Here is a 13921-nt window from a genome sequence, read left to right on the forward strand (position 1 = left end):
GTCCCCGATAATGAGCCGGGGCCCCCGGGGGCGGGAGGAGCTGAGGAGAGGGGCCAGAGGGCGGGGGGGAGGCGGGACTGGGTGAGCTGAGGGGTACCCGGGGGTAACCGGAGCGACTGGGGCTGAGCGGGGCTCTGAATGGGCGGCTGTGTCAGCGGAGGATGGACAGGGTGGATGACCTTGGTGATGAGGCTGGAGATGGAGATCCCTCCGCGCTGCATCATCTTCCCTGGAGATGCTTTAATGACATCCAGCAGTGCTACCCTCTCCATACACTGTGTACATCATCACCACACACACTCAGATCATACTACAATATATGACACAAAATAGAGATAATAAAGCCAACATCATGACACGATTATTACCTGTGATATTCAGTGTCATTGCATGTGCAATATTCCAACACCTCCCATACAAACAATATATCTAATAATACAAATATCATCATCAGGATTCATTCCAACACCTTACATACAATCCATCTAATAGGCCGCCACCGCCTCATACACAGGTGGGAGAATTGTGTGCCCCAAATGTGTTGGATTTGTTCTGACAGAACTTGGCAGAATAATTACTCCAATGTTGCGTATATACAGTGCCTTGAAAAAGTATTCACACCCCTAGACATGTTCCACATTGTGTCACGTTATATCCAAAAACATAAATGTATTTTAGTGGGATTTTATGTGATAGGCCAACACAAAGTGACACATCATTGTGAAGCGGAAGGAAAATTATAAATGGTTTTCAAAAGTTTTTACAAATACATATGTGAAAAGTGTGGCGTGCATTTGTAATCAGCTCCCCTTTACTCTGATACCCCTAACTAAAATCTAGTGGAACCAATTACCTTCATAAGTCGCCTAATTAGTAAATAGAGTCCACCTGTGTGTCATTTAATCTCAGTATAAATACAGCTGTTCTGTGAAGCCCTCAGAGGTTTGTTAGAGAACTTAGTGAACAAACAGCATCATGAAGGCCAAGGAACACACCAGACTGGTCAGGGATAAAGTTGTGGAGCTTCTGATGACGCCCAGTGGGAGGGGCGAAACATGTCAAGCTAAGGATAATCTGTGAAGGCTGTTTGGATGCCAAGGCGGCAATTTTTGCACATTTTAAAGATTCTGATGTAAGTGTAATGATTTTAAACTTTTTAATAAACCTTGCAGTATTACACTATATGCCCTCTTCTCTTCACTTGTCCAAACTTTACTACTCCGATCGTCTTTGACTAAGTAAAGTATGTAGGATCTACAATCAAGTGGTGAAGGAGAGGAGATTCCATTCTCTGAGGCACAACCAATCTACATATCTGCTGGACAGGAGACACCACAGGCGTATTTATCATCTTTATCTAGTGAGTGGGGATCCAGGAGAGGAGCACAGGAAGTCACCAAGATTACGTCAACGTGTCACCAGCCCTGCACCTCACACTTGATGAACTTTATTGTTTGCACCTTATTTTGCAATTTTTTTGAATTTTTGAACTTTATTGAATGCACTTTTTTTGCACTATATTGGCACTTTGTTACACATGTTGTCATATGACACATATTTGATGCGAGTATATGCACATTTATGATTGAGAGAGGTAGCGCTGAGTATATATTTTCTGTTGTCAAGTTTAAAACAGGGTTAGGCTATATAAAAAAAAAAATATCCAAAGCTTTGAACATCTCACGGAGCACTGTTCAAATCCTCTTCGGAAAATGGAAAGAGTATGGCACAACTGCAAACTTACTCAGACATGGCCGTCCACCTAAACTGACAGGCCGGGCGGGCAGAGCATTAATCAGAGAAGCAGCCAAGAGGCCCATGGTAACTCTGGAGGAGCTGCAGAGATCCACAGCTGGCCTTTATGGAAGAGTGGCAAGAAGAAAGCCATTGCTGAAAGCCATAAGAAGTCCTGTTTGCAGTTTGCGAGAAGCCATGTGGGGGACACAGCAAACATGTGGAAGTAGGTGCTCTGGTCAGATGAGATCAAAATTGAACTTTTTGGCCTAAAAGCAAAACGCTATGTGTGGCGGAAAACTAACATTGCACATCACCCTGAACACGCCATCCCCACTGTGAAACATGGTGGTGACAGCATCATGTTGTGGGGACGCTTTTCTTCAGCAGGGACAGGGAAGCTGGTCAGAGTTGATGGGAAGATGGATGGAGCCAAATACAGGGCAATATTAGAAGAAAACCTGTTATGCCCCGTACACACGATAGGATTTTCCTACGGAAAATGTGTGATGGGACCTTGTTGTCGGAAATTCAGACCAAGTAGGCTCTATCACACATTTTCCATAGGAATTTCCGTCACACAAAATTTGAGAGCTGCTTCTCAAATTTTCCGACAACAAAATCCATTGTCGGAAATTCCGATCATGTGTACACAATTCCGAAGCACAAAGTGCCACGCATGCTCGGAATCAAGCAGAAGAGCAGCACTGGCTATTGAACTTAATTTTTCTCCGCTCGTTGTACGTGTTGTACGTCACCGCGTTCTTGACGTTCGGAATTTCCAACCAACTTTGTCTGACCGTGTGTATGCAAGACAAGTTTGAGCCAAGATCTGTCGGAAAAAAAACATGGATTTTGTTGTCGAAAAATCCTATCGTGTGTACGGGGCATTAGGGTCTGCAAAAGACTTGAGACTGGGGTGGAGGTTCACCTTCCAGCAAGACAATGAACCTAAACATACAGCCAGAGCTACAATGGAATGATTTAGATCAAAGCATATTCATGTGTTAGAATGGCCCAGTCAAAGTCCAGACCTAAATCCAATTGAGAATTTATGGCAAGACAAAAATTGCTGTTCACAGACGCTCTCCATCCAATCTGACAGAGTTTGAGCTATTTTGCAAAGAATGGGCAAAAAATTCACTCTCTATATGTGCAAAGCTGATAAAGACCTCCCAAAAAGACTTGCAGCTGTAATTACAGCGAAAGGTGGTTCTACAAAGTATTCACTCGGAGGCTGAATACAAATGCACGCCACACTTTTCAGATATTTACTTGTAATGTTGAAAACCATTTATCATTTTCCTTTCACTTCACAATTATGTGCCACTTTGTCTTGGTCTATCACATAAAATCCCAATAAAATACATTTATGTTTTTAGTTGTAACATGACAAAATGTGAAAAATTTCAAGGGGTATGAAAACTTTTTCAGGTATATCTAATAATATTAGCATCATCCATTCTGTGTATGCCAGGATTATTACCTCTGATATTCAGTGCCATAGCATGTATAATCATCCAATATCTGACATACAATATATCTAATAATACCAACATCATCCATTCATTTATTCTGGCCATTGGAATACATTTATATGATCGAAAATTATGCTCATAGGCTCCTTTCTGAATGCAGCTTTAGTGCATTTTTTTTGTCTGTAAACGCTGCTCTTAAAATACAGATACAAAACACCATATGTACATGGCCACATAGGCTAATATAAAACTCTGTATAGAGGCATAAAAAAAATGCCATAAATTAAGTGCAAACACACTGCACAACTGAGCTTTAAGCAATTCAATATATATAAATCCCTTTCATGACTAAGCCTATTTTTGAAATTTGGTGTTTACAAGTTAAAATCCGTATTTTTTGCTAGAAAATTACTTAGAACCCCCAAACATTATATATATTTTTTTAGCAGAGAATCTAGAGAATAAAATGGCGATTGTTGCAATATTTTTTATCACACGGTATTTGTGCAGCGGTGTTTTAACTGCAAATTTTTGGAAAAGTGACACTTTCCTGAATTTTAAAAAATCCAAACAGTAAAGTTACCCCAATTTTTTTGTATAATGTGAAAGATGATGTTACGCCGAGTAAATAGATACCAAACATGTCACCCTTTATAATTGCACGCACTCGTGGAATGGCGACGAACTACGGTACCTTTGAATTTCCATAGGCGACGCTTTAAAATTTTTTTACGGTTACCAGGTTTGAGCTACAGAGGAGGTCTAGGGCTAGAATTATTGCTCTCGCTCTGACGATCGCGGCGATACCTCACATGTGTGGTTTGAACACCGTTTACATATGCGGGCGCGACTTCCGTATGCGTTTTCTTCGCTGCGCGAGCTCGCGGGGACAGGGGCACTTTAAAATTTTTTTTTTTTTTTTTTATTTAATTTATTTATTTTTGTACTTTATAAATTGTGTTTAAAATTTTTTTTTTTTTTTTTTTACTTTTATTACTGTCACAAGCAATGTAAACATCCCTTGTGACAGTAATATGTGGTGACAGGTACTCTTTATGGAGGGATGGGGGGTCTAAAAGACCCCCCATCCCTCCTTTACACTTCAAAGTATTCAGATCGCCGAAAACGGCGATTCTGAATACTGTGTACTTTTTTAAATTCGGCGCCATTGGCAGCCGAGTAAACGGGAAGTGACGTCATGACGTCGCTTCCGCGTTTACAACAAGAAGACTGGAACGAAGCCGCGCGCAGCTTCGTTCCAGCCTGCCCCCAGCCACCGAAGGCAGCCGAACGGACACCGGCCTCCCGATCGCACGGGAGGCCCGGTAACAGCGGCGGGAGGCGGCGGGAGGTCCCCTCCCACTCCTCCGGTATAACAGCCGAGCGGCTTTTAGCCGCATCAGTTGTTATACACGGGTAGCCGATCGCCCGCTGTAAACAACGGTACCGGGATGATGCCTGCAGCTGCGGGCATCATCCCGGTATAACCCCGGAAAGCCGAGTACGCATATCTGCGTACGGTCGGCGGGAAGGGGTTAAAATATATAGGAGGTAAAATGAGTATTGAACACGCCACAATTTTTCTAGGTAAATATATTTCTAAAGGTGCTATTGACATGAAATTTTCACCACACGTTGGTAATAGCCCATGCAATCCATACATACAAAGAAACCGAAACAAATAAGTTCAGAAATGAAGTTATGTGTAATAAAATGGAATGACACAGGGGAAAAGTATTGAACACATGAAGAAAGAGAGGTGGAAAAAGGCACAGAAAGCCAAGACACTAGCTGAAATCTATCAGTAATTAGTAAGCAATCCTGCCCCTTGTCAGTGCAAATTAATATCAGCGGGTTCAATCTCAACTGATGGCCTATAAAAAGGTGTCTCATTACCAAGGTGTCACACAAGAAACATCTCATGATGGATAAAAGCAAAGAGCTTTCAAGACCTTTGCAACCTTATTGTTGCAAAACATACTGATAGCATTGGTTACAGAAGGATTTCTAAACTTCTGAATATTCCAGTGAGCACTGTTGGGGCCATAATCCGGAAGTGGAAAGAACATAATTTCACCATAAACCAGCCATATCCAGGTGCTCCTTGCAAGATTTCTGAAAGAGGAGTGAAAAGAATTATCAAAAGTGTCCAAGAGCCAAGGACCACTTGTGGAGAGCTTCAGAAAAACCTGGAATTAGCAGGTACAATTGTTTCACAAAAAACAATAATAATGCACATTCACCATGCAAGACTCCATTGCTGAAGAAAAAGCATGTTGAAGCTCGTTAAAAGTTTGCTGTACAACATTTAGACAAGCCTGTGAAATACTGCGAGAATATAGTCTGGTCAGATGAGACCAAAACTGAACTCTTTGGATGCCATAATACGCACCATGTTTGAAAGTCAAATGGCACTGCACCCCAAAAACACCCCCATGCCAACAGTGAAGTTTGGAGGTGGGGACATCATGGTGTGGGGCTGTTTTTCAGCATACAGTACTGGAAAACTTCATATTGTTGAAGGAAGGATGAATGGAAAAATGTACCAAGATATTCTTGATAAAAATCTGCTGCCATCTACCAGGATGAAGAAGATGAAACGAGGGTGGACATTTCTGCAAGACAATGATCCCAAACACAAAGCCAAGGAAACTCTCAATTGGTTTCAAAGAAAGAAAATAAAGCTGCTAGAATGGCCCAGCCAATCACCTGACTTGAATCCAATGGAAAATTTATGGAAAGAACTAAAGATCAGAGTTCATAGAAGAAGCCCACTGAACCTTCAAGATTTGAAGATGGTTTGTGTGGAAGAATGGGCCAAAGTTACACCTGAGCAGTGCATGTGATTAGTTTCTCCATACAGGAGGCGTCTTGAAGATGTCATTACCAATTATTAATACATTTCAGTTAGCGTGTTCAATTCCCTGTGTCATTTCATTTTATTACACATAACTTAATTTCTGAACTTATTTGTATGTATGGATTGCATGGGTTGTGACCGACATGTGGTGAAAATTTCATGTCAATAGCACTTTTAGTAATATATTTACCTAGAAAAATGGTGACGTGTTCAATACTTATTTTACCCGCTGTATGTGATATATTAGTGCTCAATTGTTCATTCCACCAGTGTAGTAATAAGAAGACAGTCCAAAATAGTCCACCCATGTGACAAAATTTATGCAATCCACTTCACCATCATGTGGTGATTTTATTTGGATTGCATGAATTTTGTCACATGGATGGACTATTTTGGACTGTATTATTATTACTATTACACTGGTGGAATGAACAATTGAGCACTAATGTATCACATATGTTTAAAAAGAGCATGTTGATATTCATTTAAGCAAGGTCCAGGAAAAGGGTTCAAGCTCATCACTACATGGTACAGGTGCCCCACCATCCTTCATCAGTTTAACCATGCAGTTCCAGATTCTTGTTGGATGTGTCATAATTCTAAAGGCACTATGCCCCACATATGGTGAGAATATCCCCCAATTCAGGCATTCTGGACACAAATTCCTAATCTTTTTTGTAAGCTCATGGCAACTCATATCCCCTACATTAGTGCTTCTCTCCATTAACCCAGGACCTGCCAAGACAGATGTCCTAAGACACTTTCTTGTGGCAGCCAGGATGGTTATATCTTATCAACTACAACCACACCTTCCCTTGCAGAATGGGCGCGTGAACTTGGCTCTATCAGGGACATATAATATATGTTGTTGCAGGAAAATGACAGAGAACAGCAGACCTCCTTGTCTATGTTCAGATTTTCATCAGTGTTTCCAGATTGGATTTTGGAGGCTAACCGCCTCCCCCCCTCCGAACAAAGTCAGCTATGATGGAGTGACCTGGCTCTCCTCCCCCTCAGTACACATCATTGTTCCTCTCTTCATTTTTTTCCTTTAATACTATCTCTACTGTCTTTTACACATTTGGACACTAAAATCACTTGTTCAATCATCCTTTCTTCATCAATAGGAGAATGTCAGCAAGCAAGATAGCTACTGTGACAGACCCAACGGGGACAGGGGCTTTTGGAGGGGACTGCAGGGTAGCCTCTTGCCTACTGACTATGGGCCCTGGCTTTTGAGGGGGCTCTATTCTTTGGAAGATGTGTACCTGGGGGACCTTTGGAGTGGTTTTGCTTCATGTTTCCCCCGAAAACACACAGACTCTGGGATCCTAGGACCTGGATACAGATTTGGGGCCTCTGTGCCCAAACAAGCAATGATTGCTTCACCCCCTTCTAGACTTAGGGATTCTGAATAGATGTTAATATAATCAGCTCAAAACAACCTGATGTCGTGGTCTCCTGCTATAATCCATTTAAGGTGTTTTTCCCTCATTGTATAATCGTGTGCTTTCTAGGTGTGAATCCCCATTGTTAATTGAGTCACCTATTGTTTCTGTCTGTCTGCTAGTATTGTGTTCAGCTCACCGTGATACCAAACTATTGTGGGATGTTTATGTCTTTATATTAGCTGCTTATTAGATGTACTGATATTACTGTTTACAGTTTGCATTGTGTTTAGGATAATATGATCAAGTTCTTACCTGATTTTGTGTGGTATATATTCTGTGTGAGTTTACAATAAAGTTAGTTCCAGTTTGCACTTAAGCTAGTGTCATCTAGTTCTTGAGTGCAATATTCAGCTATAATACCTGGTTCCAGAGTGAAGGAAGCTGTATCTTGACGGAGGCACCCAGCGGGTCACCAGGCGGCTCGTCACACAAACCATTTAACTTTGTGACATCATACTGACCTTGCAGATTCTTTACTGGTACAATCTGTATGACCCTAGTGCCCAGTTCTTATTAATTACTTCTAAACGAGAAGTATGGGATTGTTTTTTGTTTTTTTCTGAGCAGAGAGCTGGTGACTTGTGCAGTCCCCCATCAAATCAGCTCAGCTGCACGATATAAGGGTTGTGGTGGTGGACACAGCAACCTCCCCCCTTTACAGATCTGTTCAGGGTGGCAGGATAGACAGAAATAACCCTTCAGCCTCTTCTCACACCAGCTCAGGTGACTGGGCAGTGGATACCATGAAAAACTCACACCTCCCACCCCCTTATCACCAGCTCATCTCAGGCAGCGGAGGACACTGCCATTGCAATCCACAGCCCCCTCCCCCGGCGGGCGGCTGGCTCTCAGCCTCAGCTACACTTGGGTGGGCGGCAGCGAGGAAGGTCTGGAGGACTGTGGACATAGTTTGCAGCAGCAGCTGACAGTGAGAGGAGCAGGAAGTGACAGACTGGACCAGGCTAGTGCGGCCAAAAAAAAAAATACCAAAGAGAGCAGCCAGGGCTCTCGCCACAATCGGGATGATGTCAGCTCTGGTGGGTGTCAACCCGGAGCAACACCACTGACACCCCCCCATGTGTGGGACCCCCGCCCCCCCCCCATTGTACGCCCCTGCCAGGTTGCACCTCACATCCCATCCTCCTCTCTTCTGCCACAGAGAAGCCGAGTGCCGGTATTCTAACACGGCAATGGTGACCGGGGGGGTTCGAGGCTGGTCAATATTCGCTCCATAAGAAGCACAGACATTACCCCCCCCCCCCCATTTTTGTGGGGAAAAAAGTGCACCTTATGGAGCGAAAAATACAGTGTGTGTGTGTGTATATATATATATATATATATATATATATATATATACACACACATATACACACACACACAGTATCTTACAAAAGTGAGTACACCCCTCACATTTTTGTTAATATATCTTTTCATGCGACAACACTGACGAAATGACACTTTGCTACAATGTAAAGTAATGAGTGTACAGCTTGTATAATAGTGTCAATTTTCTGTCCCCTCAAACTAACTCAACACACAGCCATTAATGTCTAAACCACTGGTAACAAAAGTGAGTACACCCCTAATTGAAAATGTTCAAATTGGGCCCAAAGTGTCAATATTTTGTGTGGACACCATTATTTTCCAGCACTGCCTTAACCCTCTTGGGCATAGAGTTCACCAGAGCTTCACAGGTTGCCACTGGAATCCTCTTCCACTCCTCCATGACTACATCACGGAGCTGGTGGATGTTAGAAACCTTGCGCTTCTCCACCTTCCGTTTGAGGATGTCCCACAGATGCTCAATACGGTTTAGGTCTGGAGACATGCTTGGCCAGTCCATCACCTTTACCCTCAGCTTCTTTAGCAAGGCAGTGGTCGTCTTGGAGGTGTGTTTGGGGTCGTTATGTTGGAATACTGCCCTGTGGCCCAGTGTCCGAAAGGAGGGGATCATGCTCTGCTTCAGTATGTCAAAGTACATGTTGGCATTCATGGTTCCCTCAATGAACTGTAGCTTCCCAGTGCTGGCAGCACACATGCAGCCCAAGACCATGACACTCCCACCACCATGCTTGACTGTAGGCAAGACACATTTGTCTTTGTACTCCTCCCCTGGTTGCCACCACACACGCTTGACATCATCTGAACCAAATAAGTTTATCTTGGTCTCATCAGACCATAGGACATGGTTCCAGTAATCCATGTCCTTAATCTGCTTGTCTTCAGCAAACTGTTTGCGGGCTTTCTTGTGCATCATCTTTAGAAGTGGCTTCCCTCTGGGACGACAGCCATGCAGACCAATTTGATGCAGTGCGCGGCGTATGGTCTGAGCACTGACAGGCTGACCCCCCCACCCCTTCAACCTCTGCAGCAATGCAGTAAGCACGCATACGTCTATTTCCCAAAGACAACCGCTGGATATGACGCTAAGTATGTGCACTCAACTTTTTTGGTCAACCATGGCGAGGCCTGTTCTGAGTGGAACCTGTCCTGTTAAACCGCTGTATGGTCCTGGCCAGCGTGCTGCAGCTCAGTTTCAGGGTTTTGGCAATCTTCTTATAGCCTAGGCCATCTTTATGTAGAGCAACAATTCTTTTTTCCAGATCCTCAGAGAGTTCTTTGGTATGAGGTGCCATGTTGAACTTCCAGTAACCAGTATGAGAGAGTGAGATCGATAACACCAAATTTAACACACCTGCTTCCCATTCACACCTGAGACCTTGTAACAATAACGAGTCGCATGACACTGGGGAGGGAAAATGGCTAATTGGGCCCAATTTGGACATTTTCACTTAGGGGTGTACTCACTTTTGTTGCCAGCTGTTTCAACATTAATGGCTGTGTGTTGAGTTATTTTGAGGGCACAGCAAATTTACACTGTTATGCAAGCTGTACACTCACTACTTAACATTGTAGAAAAGTGTCATTTCTGCAGTGTTGGCACATGAAAAGATAGAGTAAAATATTTACAAAAATGTGAAGGGAGTACTTACTTTTGTGAGATAATTGATATATACATACACATACATACATACATATATACACACGTGTGTGTGTGTGTGTGTGTGTATGTATATATGTGTATATATATATATATATATATATATATATATATATATATATATACACACACACACACACACACACACACACACACACATACACATACACACAGTATGTATATGTGTGTGTGTGTGTGTGTGTGTGTGTATACATATACACACACACACACTCTCTTTTTTCTAAATATTTCCTTTGCTCCTCAAGACCCCAAGTTAGTCCTCTGTGTACCCTTTAAATCTCAAATGCAGTATTCCTTTTCCCTGTCCCGCGATCTTTTGCACGTGTCAACACTTCGCACCCTTGCCCTCCGGGGTTCTGCCTTTCCGTACATCCTATATTTTACAAAATGAAACAATGTCCTGTGTTTCTGGTTTATCTAGCATGGCCCTCTATTAACAATACTTTACAGTCCCTCCAATAACTGCCAGCTACTCTAGGGGACAATTATGCACGTACTATCCATCCAGTACCTAAAACATGTTAGGGAATATGCTGTTTGTCTTTTTCTATCTCTTTTGGGTTCACCAGTACTTTATCCATTGTTCTGACCAGACTGTCAGCCTCATTCAGGCTTGGTTCTGCTTCCATTTTGTATCGTGTGACCCACACAAGAGTCACATTTCCTTATGGCGCTGTCCAAGTCCTGCACACCAATCACTTTGCCAGAGGGAATGACAGATGTCCATTTAATTAGCCTGGCCAATCACATCTGCCTCTTCCAAAGAAGAAACATTGACTACAAACAGAGAGAATTTGTCATTCTGCAATGAATGGGTGGGGGTGTAAAAAAATCAATTCTAGGAGAGCCTCTCACTAATCTGGAAAGTAAAGGAGACCGTGACATAAAATTACATATATTTGGAAAGGAAATTAATAGAACTCTTCATGGCTTGTAAACAATAATTTCAGCAATGCTGTAAAAATGATAAAACATACACGGACTGAGCAATTTGTAACAAGATGTGTGAACACAATCTTATATTTCTTATCACCTTTTATTTTTCTGTGTTTCTCCATTGTAATGTTTTGAATTGCTTAAAGATGAACTCCAGGATACCAAAACTTCTAACCTAACCAATGCCATCACTAGACTGAAGACCCAAGCACAATACAAACTGTTATTAGCATATAAAAACTACTCTACAACCAATTTTTTAAAAATGGCAAGCTTGGTTAAATAACCCAAGAGCTTCTACCTACTTAAAGCAATTTATGATTGTCACCAGTTTGAAATAAGATTATTGTAATAATTAGATTTTAGTACAGCATGTAATCTAGATTTACTTCCTCCTTCCTTGTTGGCTTTAAGATTTTAAGATCTTGATGGTCAATCTCTGCTTCAAGTTAGTTCTCATTGGGGTAAGCGGAAATTGGTTAGCAGGAACAATGATATTACCTTGTATTCTTCCACGTTGTTTCTTATTGACTAACATTGCCTTTTTACAGTGTTTAAACAATGAGCTATAGATATACTCTGTCAACAATATTGGAATATGTCATCTTATCTGAACACTTAATAAAAACGTAAAGAGAAAAAAAAAAAAAAAAAAAAAATTGATTAACTCCAGGAAAATGTCTAAATGTACACCTAAAATACAAATTTGTGAACTACTTTACCTGTAAAAAGATATGGGGGGGTGGAAGAAAAAAAACAAGTGTAGTCAATCTTGTGACCCAGGAACAACTAGACAAGCTCAATGAGGGCAGTGACCTCAATTTTCCCCATTGCAGTTAAACAATAGAGCCTGGACACTAACCCACCCTTGGTCTGCCGATTTGGCAGTGAAGGAGCATCATCACACTGATGAGTTTATAAGGACTTGTTCACATGTGCGGCCATTATTACTGCCCCACTTCGACACTTTTCAGAGGGCAATAAAGAACCATCCAGCGCTCAGTCCAAAGAACTTCCAAAAAAAAAAAAAAAAAAAAGACTATGGCAGGCAATGGTTTCAACGATGCAGCCCTCCTCAGACAAGGACGCAAACGCCTAGTGCATTGCCACCAAAACCATTAATAAAAAAAAAAAAAAAACCACGATGTTATACTCACAAAAAAGGATAGAATCAAGCTCATCAAGTACACAGCTCCAGCAGGAGAGATGGGCATCTACATCTGATGCCACATGGTGGAATAGCTTACGGATGTCGGGGGACAGCATAAGCTTTTCCACCATGTGGCATCAGATGTAGATACCCGTCTCATCTGCTAGAGCGGTGTACAGAATAAGCTTGATTTTATCCTTTTTTTGTGAGTATAACATTGTTGTGCGTTTTTAATAAATGGTTTTCGTGGTAATGCACTAGGCGCTTGGGTCCTCATGTATTTTTTTTACACCTTTCAGAAGGCGTTCGACAGGTGGTAAGGAGGCATGATATCGTCTCCTCACTGCCTGTTTAAAGGATAGGTGCACCTCTGGGAACAGGTTACATGTTCCACCTGTTTTCAGGGTGGAACATGTAACATGTTCCAGCATCTGCAGCCTGTCCCCTTGATCCCCCCTCCCTGTGACAGCACGGGAGGGATACACTCCCTGCATCCGCTGTCATAATTTAAAAACAGCGCAGCTATGCAGGGCTCCACCCACAGAACCGTGTCATTCATTTACAGTTTCCTGTGAATGAATGCTGACAAGTACCAGCTGCCATTGCGGCAGACCACTTCTAGTTCTCAATGTACTACAAGGGTGCTGGGGAGCGCTCTGATGTCCACAGATCTTCCTGCTGTCAGGTAACTGCCTGCCCGTACAATGTATGGGCAGACAGCTATGCTGAGAGAGTCTGCAGGAGCTTGAGATTGCACCCATAAAGTGCTGATGCAATGATCTGCAGATTCCTTAGAAAAATAAAATCGCACTTTTTTTTAACCTGCAAAAGATAAAAAAAAAGATAAAATTGTGAAATCTATATATAATTTTTTTTTTTTTTAATTAAAGGTGAACTTATCTTTTAACCACTTGACAACCGCTCCATAGTTGAATGACTGCTACAGCGCGGCAACTCTGGGAGGACGTACTATGATGTCCTCACAGAATCTTGCTCCCGCGTGCACCTTGGAATATCCGTGACCAGACCATCACAGATCATGGTAAAAGGCCAGTGACAGCGGCCCTTTACCACTTGATCGCTTCATCAAATGACAGAGCGATCACTTGTAAACAAGCCGGCGCATGCCCGGCTTAGCTCTTCCCCTCTCCGTGCCGATCAGTACAGTGTGAGAGACCGGTTGCAGCAGCGCTGCGGGCTGTATCTGTAGTGCCCAGTGCTGCTCTGTGCCAATTCCTGCACTTGTCCATCCATACCACCCCTCATTTATGCTCAGCCATCCCCATCCAT

This window comes from Aquarana catesbeiana, linkage group LG09 (assembly GCF_042186555.1).
Source record: "Aquarana catesbeiana isolate 2022-GZ linkage group LG09, ASM4218655v1, whole genome shotgun sequence".
Classification (NCBI taxonomy): domain Eukaryota; kingdom Metazoa; phylum Chordata; class Amphibia; order Anura; family Ranidae; genus Aquarana; species Aquarana catesbeiana.